This window comes from Sciurus vulgaris (assembly GCF_902686455.1).
Source record: "Sciurus vulgaris genome assembly, chromosome: 13".
Taxonomy (NCBI): Eukaryota; Metazoa; Chordata; class Mammalia; order Rodentia; family Sciuridae; genus Sciurus; species Sciurus vulgaris.
This window is the reverse complement of record NC_136474.1, coordinates 98,220,727-98,233,266: the sequence shown is the minus strand read 5'-3', so window position 1 is coordinate 98,233,266 and position 12,540 is coordinate 98,220,727. Positions and strand designations below refer to the sequence as shown.

Here is a 12,540-nt window from a genome sequence, read left to right as displayed (position 1 = left end):
GGCTCCCACTGTTTGCCCATCTGCCAGTGCCCCATTCCTTCAGTCAGGACTCGGGGTCACTTTCCTGAACATGCACGAGAATCATATTAAAACATATGAAGAAATATTAGACCAAGTATGGTGGCACACATCTGTAGTCCCAGGAACTGAGCAGGCTGAGGTAGGAGGGTCGAAACTTCCAGGCCAGTCTGGGCAGCTTACCAGGACCTTGTCTCAAAACAGAATTTTAAGGACTGTGGGTATAGCTCAGTGGTAGAGCACTTGCCTAGCTTGCACGAGAGCCCGGGTTTGGTCCCCAGTCCTGCAGGGGAGCATATTAGAAGACCACATGTGTTGTTTATGTCTACGAAGTGAAGGAAACAGGGAGTCTAAGTTGAACCCAAGGCAAGACTGCGGTAAGAGATTCACCAGGCAGGGCTCTCCTGATGGGCAGAAGACCCTCCCAGCACCTGTGCAAGGACACCCACACCCCTCCCGCACACTGAGGTGTGCCAGAGATGCCCGAGGGAGCCGTCCGGGCCGGAAGCACATGGAGCACAGGAGGCAGCTCCGAGCACGCCCAGCACACACCAGATATGCTCTGCAGAGCTGCCATGTGGGTAGGGGCCAACCTGGCTCCTCTCTCCCAGGAAGAATCTCTGATGGTTTCGAGTGTCTTCTGCAGCACAGAGGGACTCTCTCTTGTTCAAGAAAGAGGTGGCACGTAGAGTGGATTTAACAGCATCGCACTAAATAGTTTCAAAGTACACTTGTCGTCCCAGGATTCTACCACAAAGGACGTGGGCCTGCGAGGACACAAGCCACTGGGTGGAAGCCAGTCAGGATTCAAGGGTGCTGGGGAGCCACACCCAGCTGATGGCCCTGCACACACTTCCTTCCCTGTGTCCTCTCCAGATAGAAGATGGATAGAAAGACAGACAGATGAGAGATCAATAGAGAGAGATAGATGATAGATAGAAAGATAGATAGATTAGATAGATAGATAGATAGATAGATAGATAGATAGATAGATAGATATAGATAGATGATAGAAAGGTAGATAGATTGATAGAGATAGATGATAGATAGATAGATAGATAGATAGATAGATAGATAGATAGATAGATAGATAGATAGATAGACAGACAGATCCATCTCCCACTCTGTCTCTGCAAATATCCGGGAGAGTAAGAAAGACCCACCTGTTGTAAAGTTGGAGATCACGTGGCAAGGAAAAGATGGGTTCCAATGCTGTTGGCGGCTACATTAAGCACCAGGCTCCCTGCTGGGGTTTTTGATTTCAGGAAACTCCGTGTTTTTCTTGGGACTAAGCTGCTTAATGCTCGGGCAGCATGAAGACCAAACCCAGTCCCTGCTTCCCTGCAGTTCTAGAAGGAAGCAGGGAGGAAGCCACAGAAACTCCATGTTCCAGAAGAGCTGAAGCAGTGTAGCCTTCACCTTCAGCCCTGGGGTGCCCCAAGTTCAGGAAACAGGTGTCTGGGAGCCTCCCCTGCAGAAGAGGCCGGGGGCCCTTCCTAGCAGCATCTGTGCACTTCTGAGCAGGGGAGGAGACATTGCTTTCTTACCCCTAGTCTCTGCTCTGCTTCCTGGGCATGACCACCATTGAAGGTACCCATGAAGCTCCTCAGCGAAATGCCCTCAGGAGCCAGCTCCATCCAGCTGCTGGTCCACATCAGAGAGGAGATGGGAGAGCCCCCGGGGGAGTCACAGCCCTGTCAGGATTCCTGCGCCCACACCACAGAGCTTTCCATCCCCACAGGGCCCTTTGTCCACCTGGGTACTCCTCTTCTGGAGGAGCCACTGGTCAGGACAGAATAGCTGGAAACGGGCATCTAGACTCCTCCCTGAGAGCTCAGAGGAGGCAGCTTTGGACAGTGTGTGCTCACTATGCAGAAGCACTGGGTGCCCGTGTGGACCTCCATCCGTGTCCTAAGCAGGAAATCCGTGGCAGCACCGTCGCCGGCACCTGAAACTGCACCTAAACCAAGAGCCGGACTGACCTCCAGTAACGGAGGAGAGCTCGCGATTGATATCACACACTTTCACAAAACTGGAGCCCACAGCTCTGATGGGACTGATCTGAGGCTCTGACTCAGGAACAGGCATACTCTTTACCCTGCAAAGGGCAAAATCACAAGAAAAGCTGCCTACCTGGCCCAGACAAGAGAGAAAGTTTCTGGATTGCAGGATTTAAAATGCACGGGTCTTGCAAAAAAAAATCCAACTCTCTCCTGAGACACACTAGCAGATTTGACCAGTGGTATAAGATCTTCCGGAAAATGCGTATAACCAAAGCCAGACCTGTGAAGAATGAGCCGTGGGGTCCTGGGGAGGGCCGAGTGTCGTGGTCTTGGAGAACGTGGGAGGCAGAAAGGTGGGAAGAGTCTCACACTGTGGTGGGCGGGGTCTTCCGCCCCACCTGCGCACACCTGCTTGTTGGGGGCTGGCCTGTCAGCTGCCTGATCACTGTGGCCCCGGGAGCGTCACGATGGCCTGGCCCTGACCTTCCAGTGGCTCAGGTGGGCTGGCCACTGGCCTGCCCACTGGCCCCTCCCCAGCAAGGCCTCAAGGCGGGCCCTGGCTGGAAGCGTTGGAGGGCGGGAAGGATATCGGAAGCCACACACGGGAGGCCCGCGGAAGGGCAGCTCTCCCTCCAGCAGAGCAGCCGCCTCTCGGCTCTCAGAGAGGAAGGACGCTGCAGGGGCGCACATTCGGTCTATTTTCACCTTCCCAAGAAGAAGGCTGTTGGCTGCAAGCCTCACAGCCTGAGAACTCGTCTCGGCTGCTCAGAAGACAAGGACGCCTTTGCCTCCTCCCGTGGTCCCCAAGGCCTTCTTAGATGAGCAGCCGAGCCCCGCGGCCCAGCTTCTCCAGAACACAGAAGAATCCAAGGTTTCTCCAGAGGGCAAAAGGCCAAGCGCCAGTTCTCTGACTCCTCGCTCTGGGGACAGCAAGGGAGAACACCCAAGGACGGAGCTGTCCGTGACGCATGCAGATGCAGCAGCGTTCTGAGACCCCCTCCTGCAGAATAAAGGAGCAGTACCGGGCACCTTCTCTGCCCTGTGGGTTTCCCATGACAGACAGACGGAATGGTCCGCACAGCACAACCACTGGTGTCAAGGCACAGCCTCTCCTTTGGAGCAGGAAAGGACACTGGTCCTTGTTTTAATCACTTAAAACGATGATGAAATTAAAAAATCTTGTCTCATTAACCAAGCCTGCATTTGTTGACCAAATGCTCAGTGTTTAGTAAATTAATTAGGAACTAGTTTTCTAGTAGGCTGGTTGAGTCTCCTGTGTTATCCCTCCTCTGGTGGCCTCTCTGTTAACCAACATGTCTAATGGACTGCAGCTGTAGATGTTAATTTCTTTTTCTCCAGTGTAAGCACATTTTTATTTCTAGCTCCTAGCTTCTTAACTTATTACAAGGTAAGTCTACAAAATAAATAAATCACACACACACACACAAATTTTAAAACTCCATTCTTTTCTCACCTTTTCCTTTTGTCATATGACCAGTCAGGGGATTTCTTCATCTGTTGCTGAGTTTCAGCTTGTGCCATGAGCCTGCAGTCCCATCCGCCCATAGTCCCCAAGAGCAGAGCTGTGGCATGGCGCCTCGCCGGGGACTGGGAGACTCGGCAGCAGATCCCTGGTTGCGTTTGCGCCTCAGTTTCCGCATCTGTAATGTGAAGCGTTGCCCGGGAGCAGGACTGAGCCACAGTTCTGGCGTGCAGGCACGGAGGTAAGGGAGGCCATGCTTAGGCCCAGGTGTAAAGCCAGGACCACTTTCTTTTCTCCTTCTCTACACCAAGTCCGTTGGAGACATGGAGAGAACATGGCCACGGTTTTTATGTGGTCTCTGGGCTCTGCAGGTGGCTTTCAGGGCATCTTCGAGGGACGCTTCTCTCAGCACCATTCTAAAGTGGCAGCATGGACCCTCTCCTACGCTGAGGACTAGGTGCTTCTGAAGGGACACTCCCAGCACTCAGCCCGTCCCTACGGTATGGAGCCTCAGTGGGGTTGGGTGGGAAGAGCCTGGAGTGAGGGAGCCCCCCATGGGTGACCTCCAGGAGAAGGCCAAGGTCAGGCTCATAGGGTCTGCGGGGTGGACGGCACCCTTGCTGGCACTCAGACGCCTGAAGGACCAGCTCCCAACGGCTCACACACAAGAGAGTCGACCGAAAGTGCAGAAGCAAAATGAGCTTCCTGATCCAAGTGGAGGCCAGAGCCTCTTCAGTGACGTGACACGTGTCTGGTGTGCAGCCAGGTGATCATGAACTGTCCCTGGGACACGGTGGAGATGACTGGAGACGACTGGGCCCAGAAGCCAGGGTGCTCAGACAGCAGTGAGTCCCATGACGGGCTCCCGTGAGCTACTCCTACCTGCTTGCCCACGAGCAGCCAACGGGAGCCTCCTGCTGAGCAGTCTGTCGGCACGTCGTTCAGGCTTGTGTGTCTGATGACTCTCCTTCGTCAGAAGACCACAGCAAGCAAACGGGAGCCTGAGGGTCAGCGGGGACAGCGCTCTAGTCCAGGGGGCTCACAGGGGCCTCTGAAGGCCCAGCACCTCTCCTGCCAGATGAGTCAGTGGAGAGAATCAGCAGGAGACTGGGGCCAGGGCCCTGCGCTGCTGCAGCCCATCACTGATGTCCACGGTTGGTCAGGAGCAAGAGACTCACAGCAAGACTGAAAGGAAGGGCTGGAGACCCTCCTCTCGCCTAACCAGGACCCTGGGCCTGTTGATTTTCATGGTGCTGCGTTTTCTCCATCAGCTGGTCTCCTTTAACAAGATCTGAGGCAGGCGGTGCACACGTCTTCACCCTCCTTGCACAAAGCAGGCTCTAGGTTCAAAGGAGCCAGTGGTTGCCAGTCTGAGGACCTCAGAGGCCTCCTACTTACGCTTACCCTCTGATATGACTTGCAAATGTAAGACTCCCAGCTCTCCCGGACCTTAAAGAGCTCAGAAAACTGTGGAAAATCCCTTCCTGACCATGGAGGACCTGCAAGCTGAGGACGCCCCATCTGCCAGCGCCCCCTGCTGGTGAGCAGCATTGTCACAGTTTGAGGGAGAAGAATTTTTTATAAAACAGGTCAGGGGAGAAAGCATTTATTCCAGAGATCAATGAAATGTTCAGGCTGTGGCTCCCTCCCACAGTCTCTAAAGCACTTGATGTGTTATTTTATTCACCATTAAGAAGTTGGGATTTTTGGTTTTGTTGTTTCGTTCACCATGATGCAAACCTCTATTGATATGGAAAGAGGTCTCCAAAATACTGTTGCGTCAAAAAGAAAACCCAGGCTGACAAAATAGTGTGCACATCATGACCACTTTCAAAGCCACTTGAAAACCTGTCTGTGTTTGTGCCTAAATCCAAGCCTAAAAATGAGGTTGTCAAAGTGTCCACCTGACTCGCCCTGGTGCCACCATTTCCAGAGAGTGGACTTCATTGGACATATGAGTGTGTGTTGTTTTTCTAAACTGGAAGAAAACGCATTTTAAAATGAGACCTTTTTCCAACCTTCATGTGTCCCTGACACTCAGCTCCATTGCTGACCCTGCCGGGACTCGCCGTAGAGGAGGTGGGGCAGGAGGCCCCTTGTCTGCCTGCTGGGTTCCAGTGCCGCTGGTGGCCCTGGCCCTCGACCCTTTCTTGTTTATGGGTAACAGACCTTCTCCTGCTTCCTGCACACTTCAACCACCTGCAAAGACGAGTGGCTTGAACCAGCCAGGCACAGGCAGACCAGATCCAGCAAGTGACTGAAACGCCAGCAAGTCTGGCTTTTTGTTCAGCTTGATGATGTAGTTAAGAAGTACTTCCTCAGAGAATTACTCGACAAGTGTCCTAAAAGGAAACTGACCTCCTCCCTGGTGACCCACATCCCAGTGTGCTGGGGCAGAGGCTCCGACTGACTCCTAGAGGGCCAAGGGGAGAAACCGAGGTCAGGTGACTGCCCCAGCAGGGCCACCTCCCCTGCCCCGCCCTGGGCCCCTGCTGTCTGCTTCGAGCAGCGCGCAGCTCCCACTGGACTGTGGAGCTGCCTGGGGTTCACCTCCCTCCTCTGGAAACCTGCCCAGCACCCCTAGCCCTTTATTTCTGTTGGGGCCAGCAGGCACCCCACTTTCTCTTGGCCCAGGATGGATCACCTTGTCTGCAGTGAGGCGTGATAAGTACCTGCTCCCCACAAACTCTAACAGAAACCAAGCACTCCAAGAAACCCGACGCCTTCCACTTCCATACCACCTGTGCTTTGGGAGACCCCATGGACCCAGCATGTCGCTGGAATTGGACTGAGCAGCTTCTGTGTGGACCTAGGTGATTCGGGCCAGCCAGGAATGGGCTGAGGGCCCGTGTGCAAAGCCCAGGTAGTCGACTGCCAGGGACACAAGCCTCTGCCCACTGCCCATGGCCTAGCAGAGGCCGACAGGGATGTTGAACAGGCCATGACCAGAGGGAGGCCAGACAGAGGACCCCCTTCTCAACCTGGCCGCCCCTGAGCTGTCCATGAACTGCACGCTTGGCCAGGCTCCTTGGCTTTGCCACGGCTGCTCCCTGAGCTGCGTGCTGGTATTTTTTCAGAGAATGGAGGTTTGCTCCAGGCTGGTGAGGGAAGGAGAGCAGGGAGTCGGGCGTGTCTCCTGTCAGGGGTGTCCAAGGACAGCAGGATGCCATGGCCAGATCAGATCAGCATAGCTGGGCGGCGTCCATTCCCCAAGGTGAGAGCAGCCGGACGCCAGCCTTGCGGAGGAGGGCACACGCTGCAGCATGGGAGCCTCCGCGAGGCACGATGCTGAGCCAGGAAGCCACATGCGGACCTGCGGGCGCGATTCCCCTCCCACGGGCCTGGAGCATGGCGCTCACAGAGGGAGGCCGAGCAGCGCTGTGGCTCCCCAGAGAGGCCGTCTCGCTGGAGGGGACAGTGAGTTGGGCAGCCGAGGAAGCTCTGGAGGTGGCTGGTCACCAGAGTGCTCAGTGCCACCGTGGGGCACACTACAGAGCGGCTGGGAGGGCAGGCTCTACGATACATATGTTTTGCCAATAAAACAGGGTCGACATGTGGCTCAGATACAGCCCCCGGGCCACGGGCCCACACCAGCACCACCCCAGTGACCACCCAGATTTGTTCCTGGCTCTTCCTGTGTGCAACACAAAGTCTGGCACCCCGGAAACAGGACGAAGGTCAGGGGCAGGGATGCAGAAGATGCCAGAGACAAACGTCCCAGAGCTTCATTGTCCCCAGCTGCTCCTCCTGCGCGGCCTCGGTGAGGTCCAGAGCTGAGAATCCTCCCAGGAGCCTTGCCTGGCACGAGGGAGGCCAAGGCCTCGGCACAGCACGCAGCCCCTCTCGGCTGCCCATACCAGCCCCAGGTTGTGCCCTCCTGCAGAGGACATGAAGGGCTATGTGGTTTTGTCCTCTGTCCACGTTGTAGTTGCTGAGCTCCACCAAGGGAGTCAAACTGCCCGGCGCTTCAGAGATCACCCAGAAGAGTTGCCCTTCTCCTCTGAAAGATTAAGACTAGCTGCTGAGTGAAGCGCCATAGCAAAGGACAGTCCTGTCAGACAGGTGACGTGGCCGAAGGCTGCCACGTGAGTTGGAGAGCAGCGACGTGGGGGGATCCTAAGCTAGGGCAGCATTGCAGGAAGAGCCCCCGCAGAGGTGGGGCCGGCAGACAGACTCCGCCTCCTGTGTGGAGGTCGGCGGGCTCCACAGCGGCGTGGGCCTCTATGCGTGCAGTTGTGAGGTACGTGGCAGGCCACGATGACGGCCTCATTCGCTCTTATTTTATAAACTAACGTGCAGTAAAATGGACTCGTTTTGTGTACAGTTCTATAAATTCTAGCAGTTGTGGAAATTTGGGTAGCTGATACCAGCATAAGGTACTGTCACCCCTAAAACCTGCCTTCTGCTTTTCTTTGGCAGTCAGACCACACCCTCCTCCCATAACCTAAACTCTGCCAAATCCAGCTTGGGTCTCAGTCTCTGCAAGAATGTCACAAAATAGGCTCGTGCAGTGTGAATCCCTCTGGAATGGCTTCTCTCCCTCCACCTGCCTTGGAGTCACTGCGTGCACCCAGGACCTGCTCACACCCTCTCACTGTTGAGTAGCATTCCACTGCGTGGACATACCATCGTGCCCTTATCCTACACCCACTGAAGAACATTTGCTTGTGGTTTTTACTGACGGCAAGTTGAACTACTATAAACATTCATGCACAGGTTTCTGTGTGAACATAAGTTTTTATTTAAGATTTGAATTATTTTTCTTTCAAAGTTTTGTGACCAATATATTCATCACAAAAATATTTCCAAAAATACATCATCTCTTCTATTCATCAAAGTAGGAAATGAAATTGCTAGCCACACGGAAGCAGATGGGTAACTGTATAAGAAAATGCCAAATTGTCTTCCAGAGTGACTTGTCAGTTTGCAGCATGCAGTTTGCAGCTCACAGCAATGCATGCCAGTCCAGGTGCCCACACCCTCACCCACTGGCCATCAGCAGTGTCGTGCCCATTCACTGTTCCAACAGGCACACGGCGATGTCCCTCCTGCCTCTGGCGCTCCTCTTCCTGTCGGCCGATGTGCTTACGTCACCCCCTTTGGTGAAACATCTATTCAAATTTTTTTTCCTGTTGAGTTTTGAGAGCGTTTCACATATTTTGGTTTTGAGTCCTTTGTTTTACAGGGAGTCATAAGTATTTTCTTCCAGTCTGTAGCCTGCCTTTTCATTCTCTGAACCCTGTTTCCAGCAGGACAAAAAGTTACAGGCTTTGATAAAGCCCAGATATCCCTTCTACCCTGTATGGATCAGCTTTTGCTGTCGGGTCTGGCTTCCTGCCACCCCCCAGATCGTGACTCTTTTCTTTCCTTTTAAAACTGCAGAGTTTAACATTGTAAATAGAGATGCATGATCCATCTCTAAGTTAACTTGTATAGGTGTGGATTTGCATTAAGGGGTTCTTTGGTTCGGTTTGGGGTTTTGGGTTTTGCATAAGGATATTTAATTGTTCCAATACCATTTGTTGAAAAGACTTCTTTTCTTCTTGAATTGTGTTTGAACCTTTGTCAAAAATCCATCTGGTGCATCTGTGAGGTTATCCTCTGGGCTCTGCTCTGGTGGTCTCTGTGTCTGTCTCTCCTCCAGGACCACTCTGCCTCGATTACTATTGCTAAATAGTAAATCTTAAATACTGTGATTCTCTAACTTTTTCTTCTTTTTCACATTTGTTCAACCATTTTGGTTCCTTTACATTTTAATACAGTTTTAAAATCAGTTTGTCTGTAATCAAAATCCTGCTAGCAATTGCAATAGATATGTAGATCATCTGGGGAATAGTTGACTTCTTTACTGTGTTGAGTCTTCCAATCCATGAACCTGGTACATTTCTCCAATTAAGTCTTATTTGACTTCTAGCTTCTATCATAAAGAGACAGCACAGCTTTTTTTAGAATTCTACCTAATATTTTGTTTCCTCTCCATTATTGTATGCAGTACTGTTTATAAAAATCTATAAAAATGTTGCTTAACTCTTCATTGGTAGTATATAAAACTATGATTGTCAAAATGTTCTTGTTTTTTAGTGAAAAGCCACTACCACAGCAGTGTAACAATACAATTATAGCAGCATCACTACCCTCAAATTATCTGTGTAACTGACAATCTAGACCCAAAGCCCAAGTCAAAGTAGTTCAGACACTCTTCAATGCATATATAACAAAAGTTTGTGTGATTCCTATCACATGGATTTATTGTTTGTGTTCACTATTTAAAAGTGATCTAAACAGTATATGTGTTGATTAAATAGTTGTTGCTTATTGCATACTTAATTGGGTACTGAGAGTTATCACTATACCAATTTCCTTTTTTATGAACAATTCTGATGCCTGATTTCATATCTCCAAGAGCTAACATGAAACCTACCAACTTCAGGAGCTCCTTAAAATATTTAAATTGCTTTTCCCCCCGAAGTTTGATGACATGTTCATAATTAATATAATTTTCAAAAATTGTAATTATTTTTCAAAGTGGGGATGCACCCATATCACATTGTCTACATAATTCTTCATTAAATCCCTCACAACGTGAACAAGTTTTGACAAGATGGCAGCTACACAAGGTGGCTGGGCCTCCACACAGCTTCAGGGCATTTTCCCAGTGTTATCACAAGGTGAGGGACTTAAAGGTGGACTCCAGCTCTGACACCAGCAGGTAGACATGGTATGAGACACCAAGGCAGAGTCAGCTTGAGCTGATTCAGGGCTGTGTTAGCAACAATCTCAGGCCACAGGATAGGATCTAAGCAGTTGTAACTTCACCTAGTAGACAGATTAGACACCTGCAGGTGCTTCTCTTGAGCAACCATTTCAACAGTCTCCTGGCTCCGTCGTTTTGACTCTTCATTCTGCACCCGTTGGAGGAAGGATTGCAATACTGGTTGTGGGCTGACCTCAGCTGGTCAGCAAGCCCAGCCCTGGTAGGAGACAGACAACCCAGGAGAACCAGAGGCACAGTTCTTGGACTAAGAACCTGGTGTCAACATGTTCTTCTGCCCTGTGGTGACATCATCAGGTTCAAAGGCCCACAGCATCTGCCTCTGAGAAGGACAAGCAAGTCTCCCTACGGAAGCTAGAAAGTGAACAAAGCCTTGGTAAATGTCAGGCCTGGCAGAGGTGGAATTGCACACGGTGGACAGCACAGGTTGCATGCCTTCCCTGTGCTGTGAAAGGCAGACAGGACAGCCAAAAACAGGGATGCTGAACAGCAAGAAGCTCCAGAGAAGGAAGCACAGTCGAGTGGCCTCTCAGGGTTCAACTCTTGGGAGATCCAGGAACAGTCCTGGATGGTTCTTTCACTCACTCACTGGTCCCCAAACCCTCGGCAGGCCTGAGTGCTTTGCTCCTGCTGTGTTTGCAGAGCGTGGTCCACCCCACCCTGGTGGTTGGTCAGGAGTAAGTGGGTCCAGCACAAGGTCTCAGGGACAACGAGAGTGCTCCACTCCTGGGGGCAGACAGATCACAGGTACCCTCGCAGTGCTCTGCGACCCTGGAGCAGAGGTGAGGGAGAAGTCCTGTGCCGGGCCAGCCAGAGAGCTGCAGCAAGGCCCGCAGCGGGGGGCGTGGGCTCTGGGCCTGGGGGACCTAGGTGAGGGCTCCCTCTTCCTCTCTGCCTGTGTGAACAGAGAGGCTCGGCCGGGGCGTCCTCCTGGGAAGAGGTGGCTGGGTAGGTGCAGGCGAGGAGAGGGGAGAGCCTTTTGTAAAGGCTGTGGATGGAGCTCACCCTGAGCAGGCCACTGGACCTGTGTGAGGGAAGGGCCTGGCCCTACACATGCTCCAGAAAGCCGCTGCCCACAGGTGAAGCATGGCTGGTGGGGAGAGAGTCAGGAGGAGAAATCAGTTAGGAGTCAGTGACTCAGGCTCAGCCTGCAGGGCACTTGGGGCCCCCTGAAGGGTGAAGTAGGGAGCTTTGTTTCCATGCCAATGGTGGCGGTGGGTAGCACGACATCAAGAAATATGTCGAGGAAAACTGTCACCTCTGCAAACAGGGCAGCAGATCAAGAAAAGCATCAAGGCACAGGCGTGGATGACAACCACGTCCGGGCTTAATCACAGGTATTAGCTAGTCTGTGCCCTGGAAAGGCAGCACTCCAGCCAAGGTCCCTTGTCCCTCTAAAGACTATCATCGCCCGTCGACTCAAGCCCAGCAGATGTGGTATCGTAAGCTCCAGAGATGTACCTTTAGACATTTTAGTGGCAAAACTGTCTTAAAGGACAAGGATCCTCCCAACACATGCCCTGAGGAACCAGATTCAGGGGTGCACCTCTGTGAGTCGCAGCTCCCCGACTCGCTTTGGCAGAATTCTCCGCCATCTGGGGCAAGGCCAGGCGCCCAACCAGACCTCCTCCGGCCTCTAGGACCTTCCTGCATAACTCCTGCCCCACAGCTGCAGGCTTCCCTCAGCACTGGAAGAGGTCCCAGTGGGCCTGGAGGTGGCCTTGAGGGAGAGGGAGAGATCAGCAACGCTGAGTTTGCACTCTCCCACGTCCTTCCTTTGGTTTTCTGAGAGTCTTGTTTTGAAGGCTCTGCAGGTGAACTGCTTTTCCACGGAAACCCGCCAGGTAAGACCCTGGCCCCGGGGTAGGCCTTGGCATGCCATGTGTCCGTGCGTGGGCTGCTGGAGAGCCCGGGGGAGGCTCTGTGCATGGCTCCTGTGCAGTCTGCCCCTGCTCGTTGTGAGCCCAGCCTGGCGCTCACCCGTGCAGCTAGTTGCTCTTCACTTCCTTCTTACTCAAGATGTGGAAGTGGTCTCCCCAAATTGGGCAGACCCAGTACCATGGTGGCAGGAGACATTTTGGGAAACAGAGGCTGGCCTGTGTTGCCAACGGCCTCGAAGCTGGCGAGGGTCTCTCTGGCTGTGAGCCGTTCCCAAGCTTTTTCCTTTATCCAGACAGAAGCCTGGAGGTAACTAGTATTTTCACCTGCCCCTGTTCTAGGTGGCCTTGCCTTTAAATCACTGGCACTTCTGCTCAGTCAGCTCC

At 52.6% G+C, this 12,540-nt stretch overlaps 1 protein-coding gene and 1 long non-coding RNA gene across 8 annotated transcripts in view; one reads left to right on the top strand and one right to left on the bottom strand.

The window, feature by feature from the left end:
• MBP (myelin basic protein) overlaps window positions 1-12,540 on the top strand; it is a 79,068-nt gene that overhangs the window by 55,038 nt on the left and 11,490 nt on the right. The window lies entirely within an intron of this gene.
• Window positions 2,700-12,415, bottom strand: LOC306642508. 2 transcript variants are annotated; one of them, XR_013758551.1, is made up of 4 exons: window positions 11,535-12,415; window positions 4,387-5,917; window positions 3,496-3,682; window positions 2,700-3,021 (listed from the first exon to the last, which is right to left on the bottom strand). It is a non-coding gene; the product is annotated as an uncharacterized lncRNA (long non-coding RNA). The 2 variants fall into 2 exon arrangements; XR_013758552.1 differs by lacking the exon at window positions 2,700-3,021 and having other exon boundaries at window positions 3,052-3,682.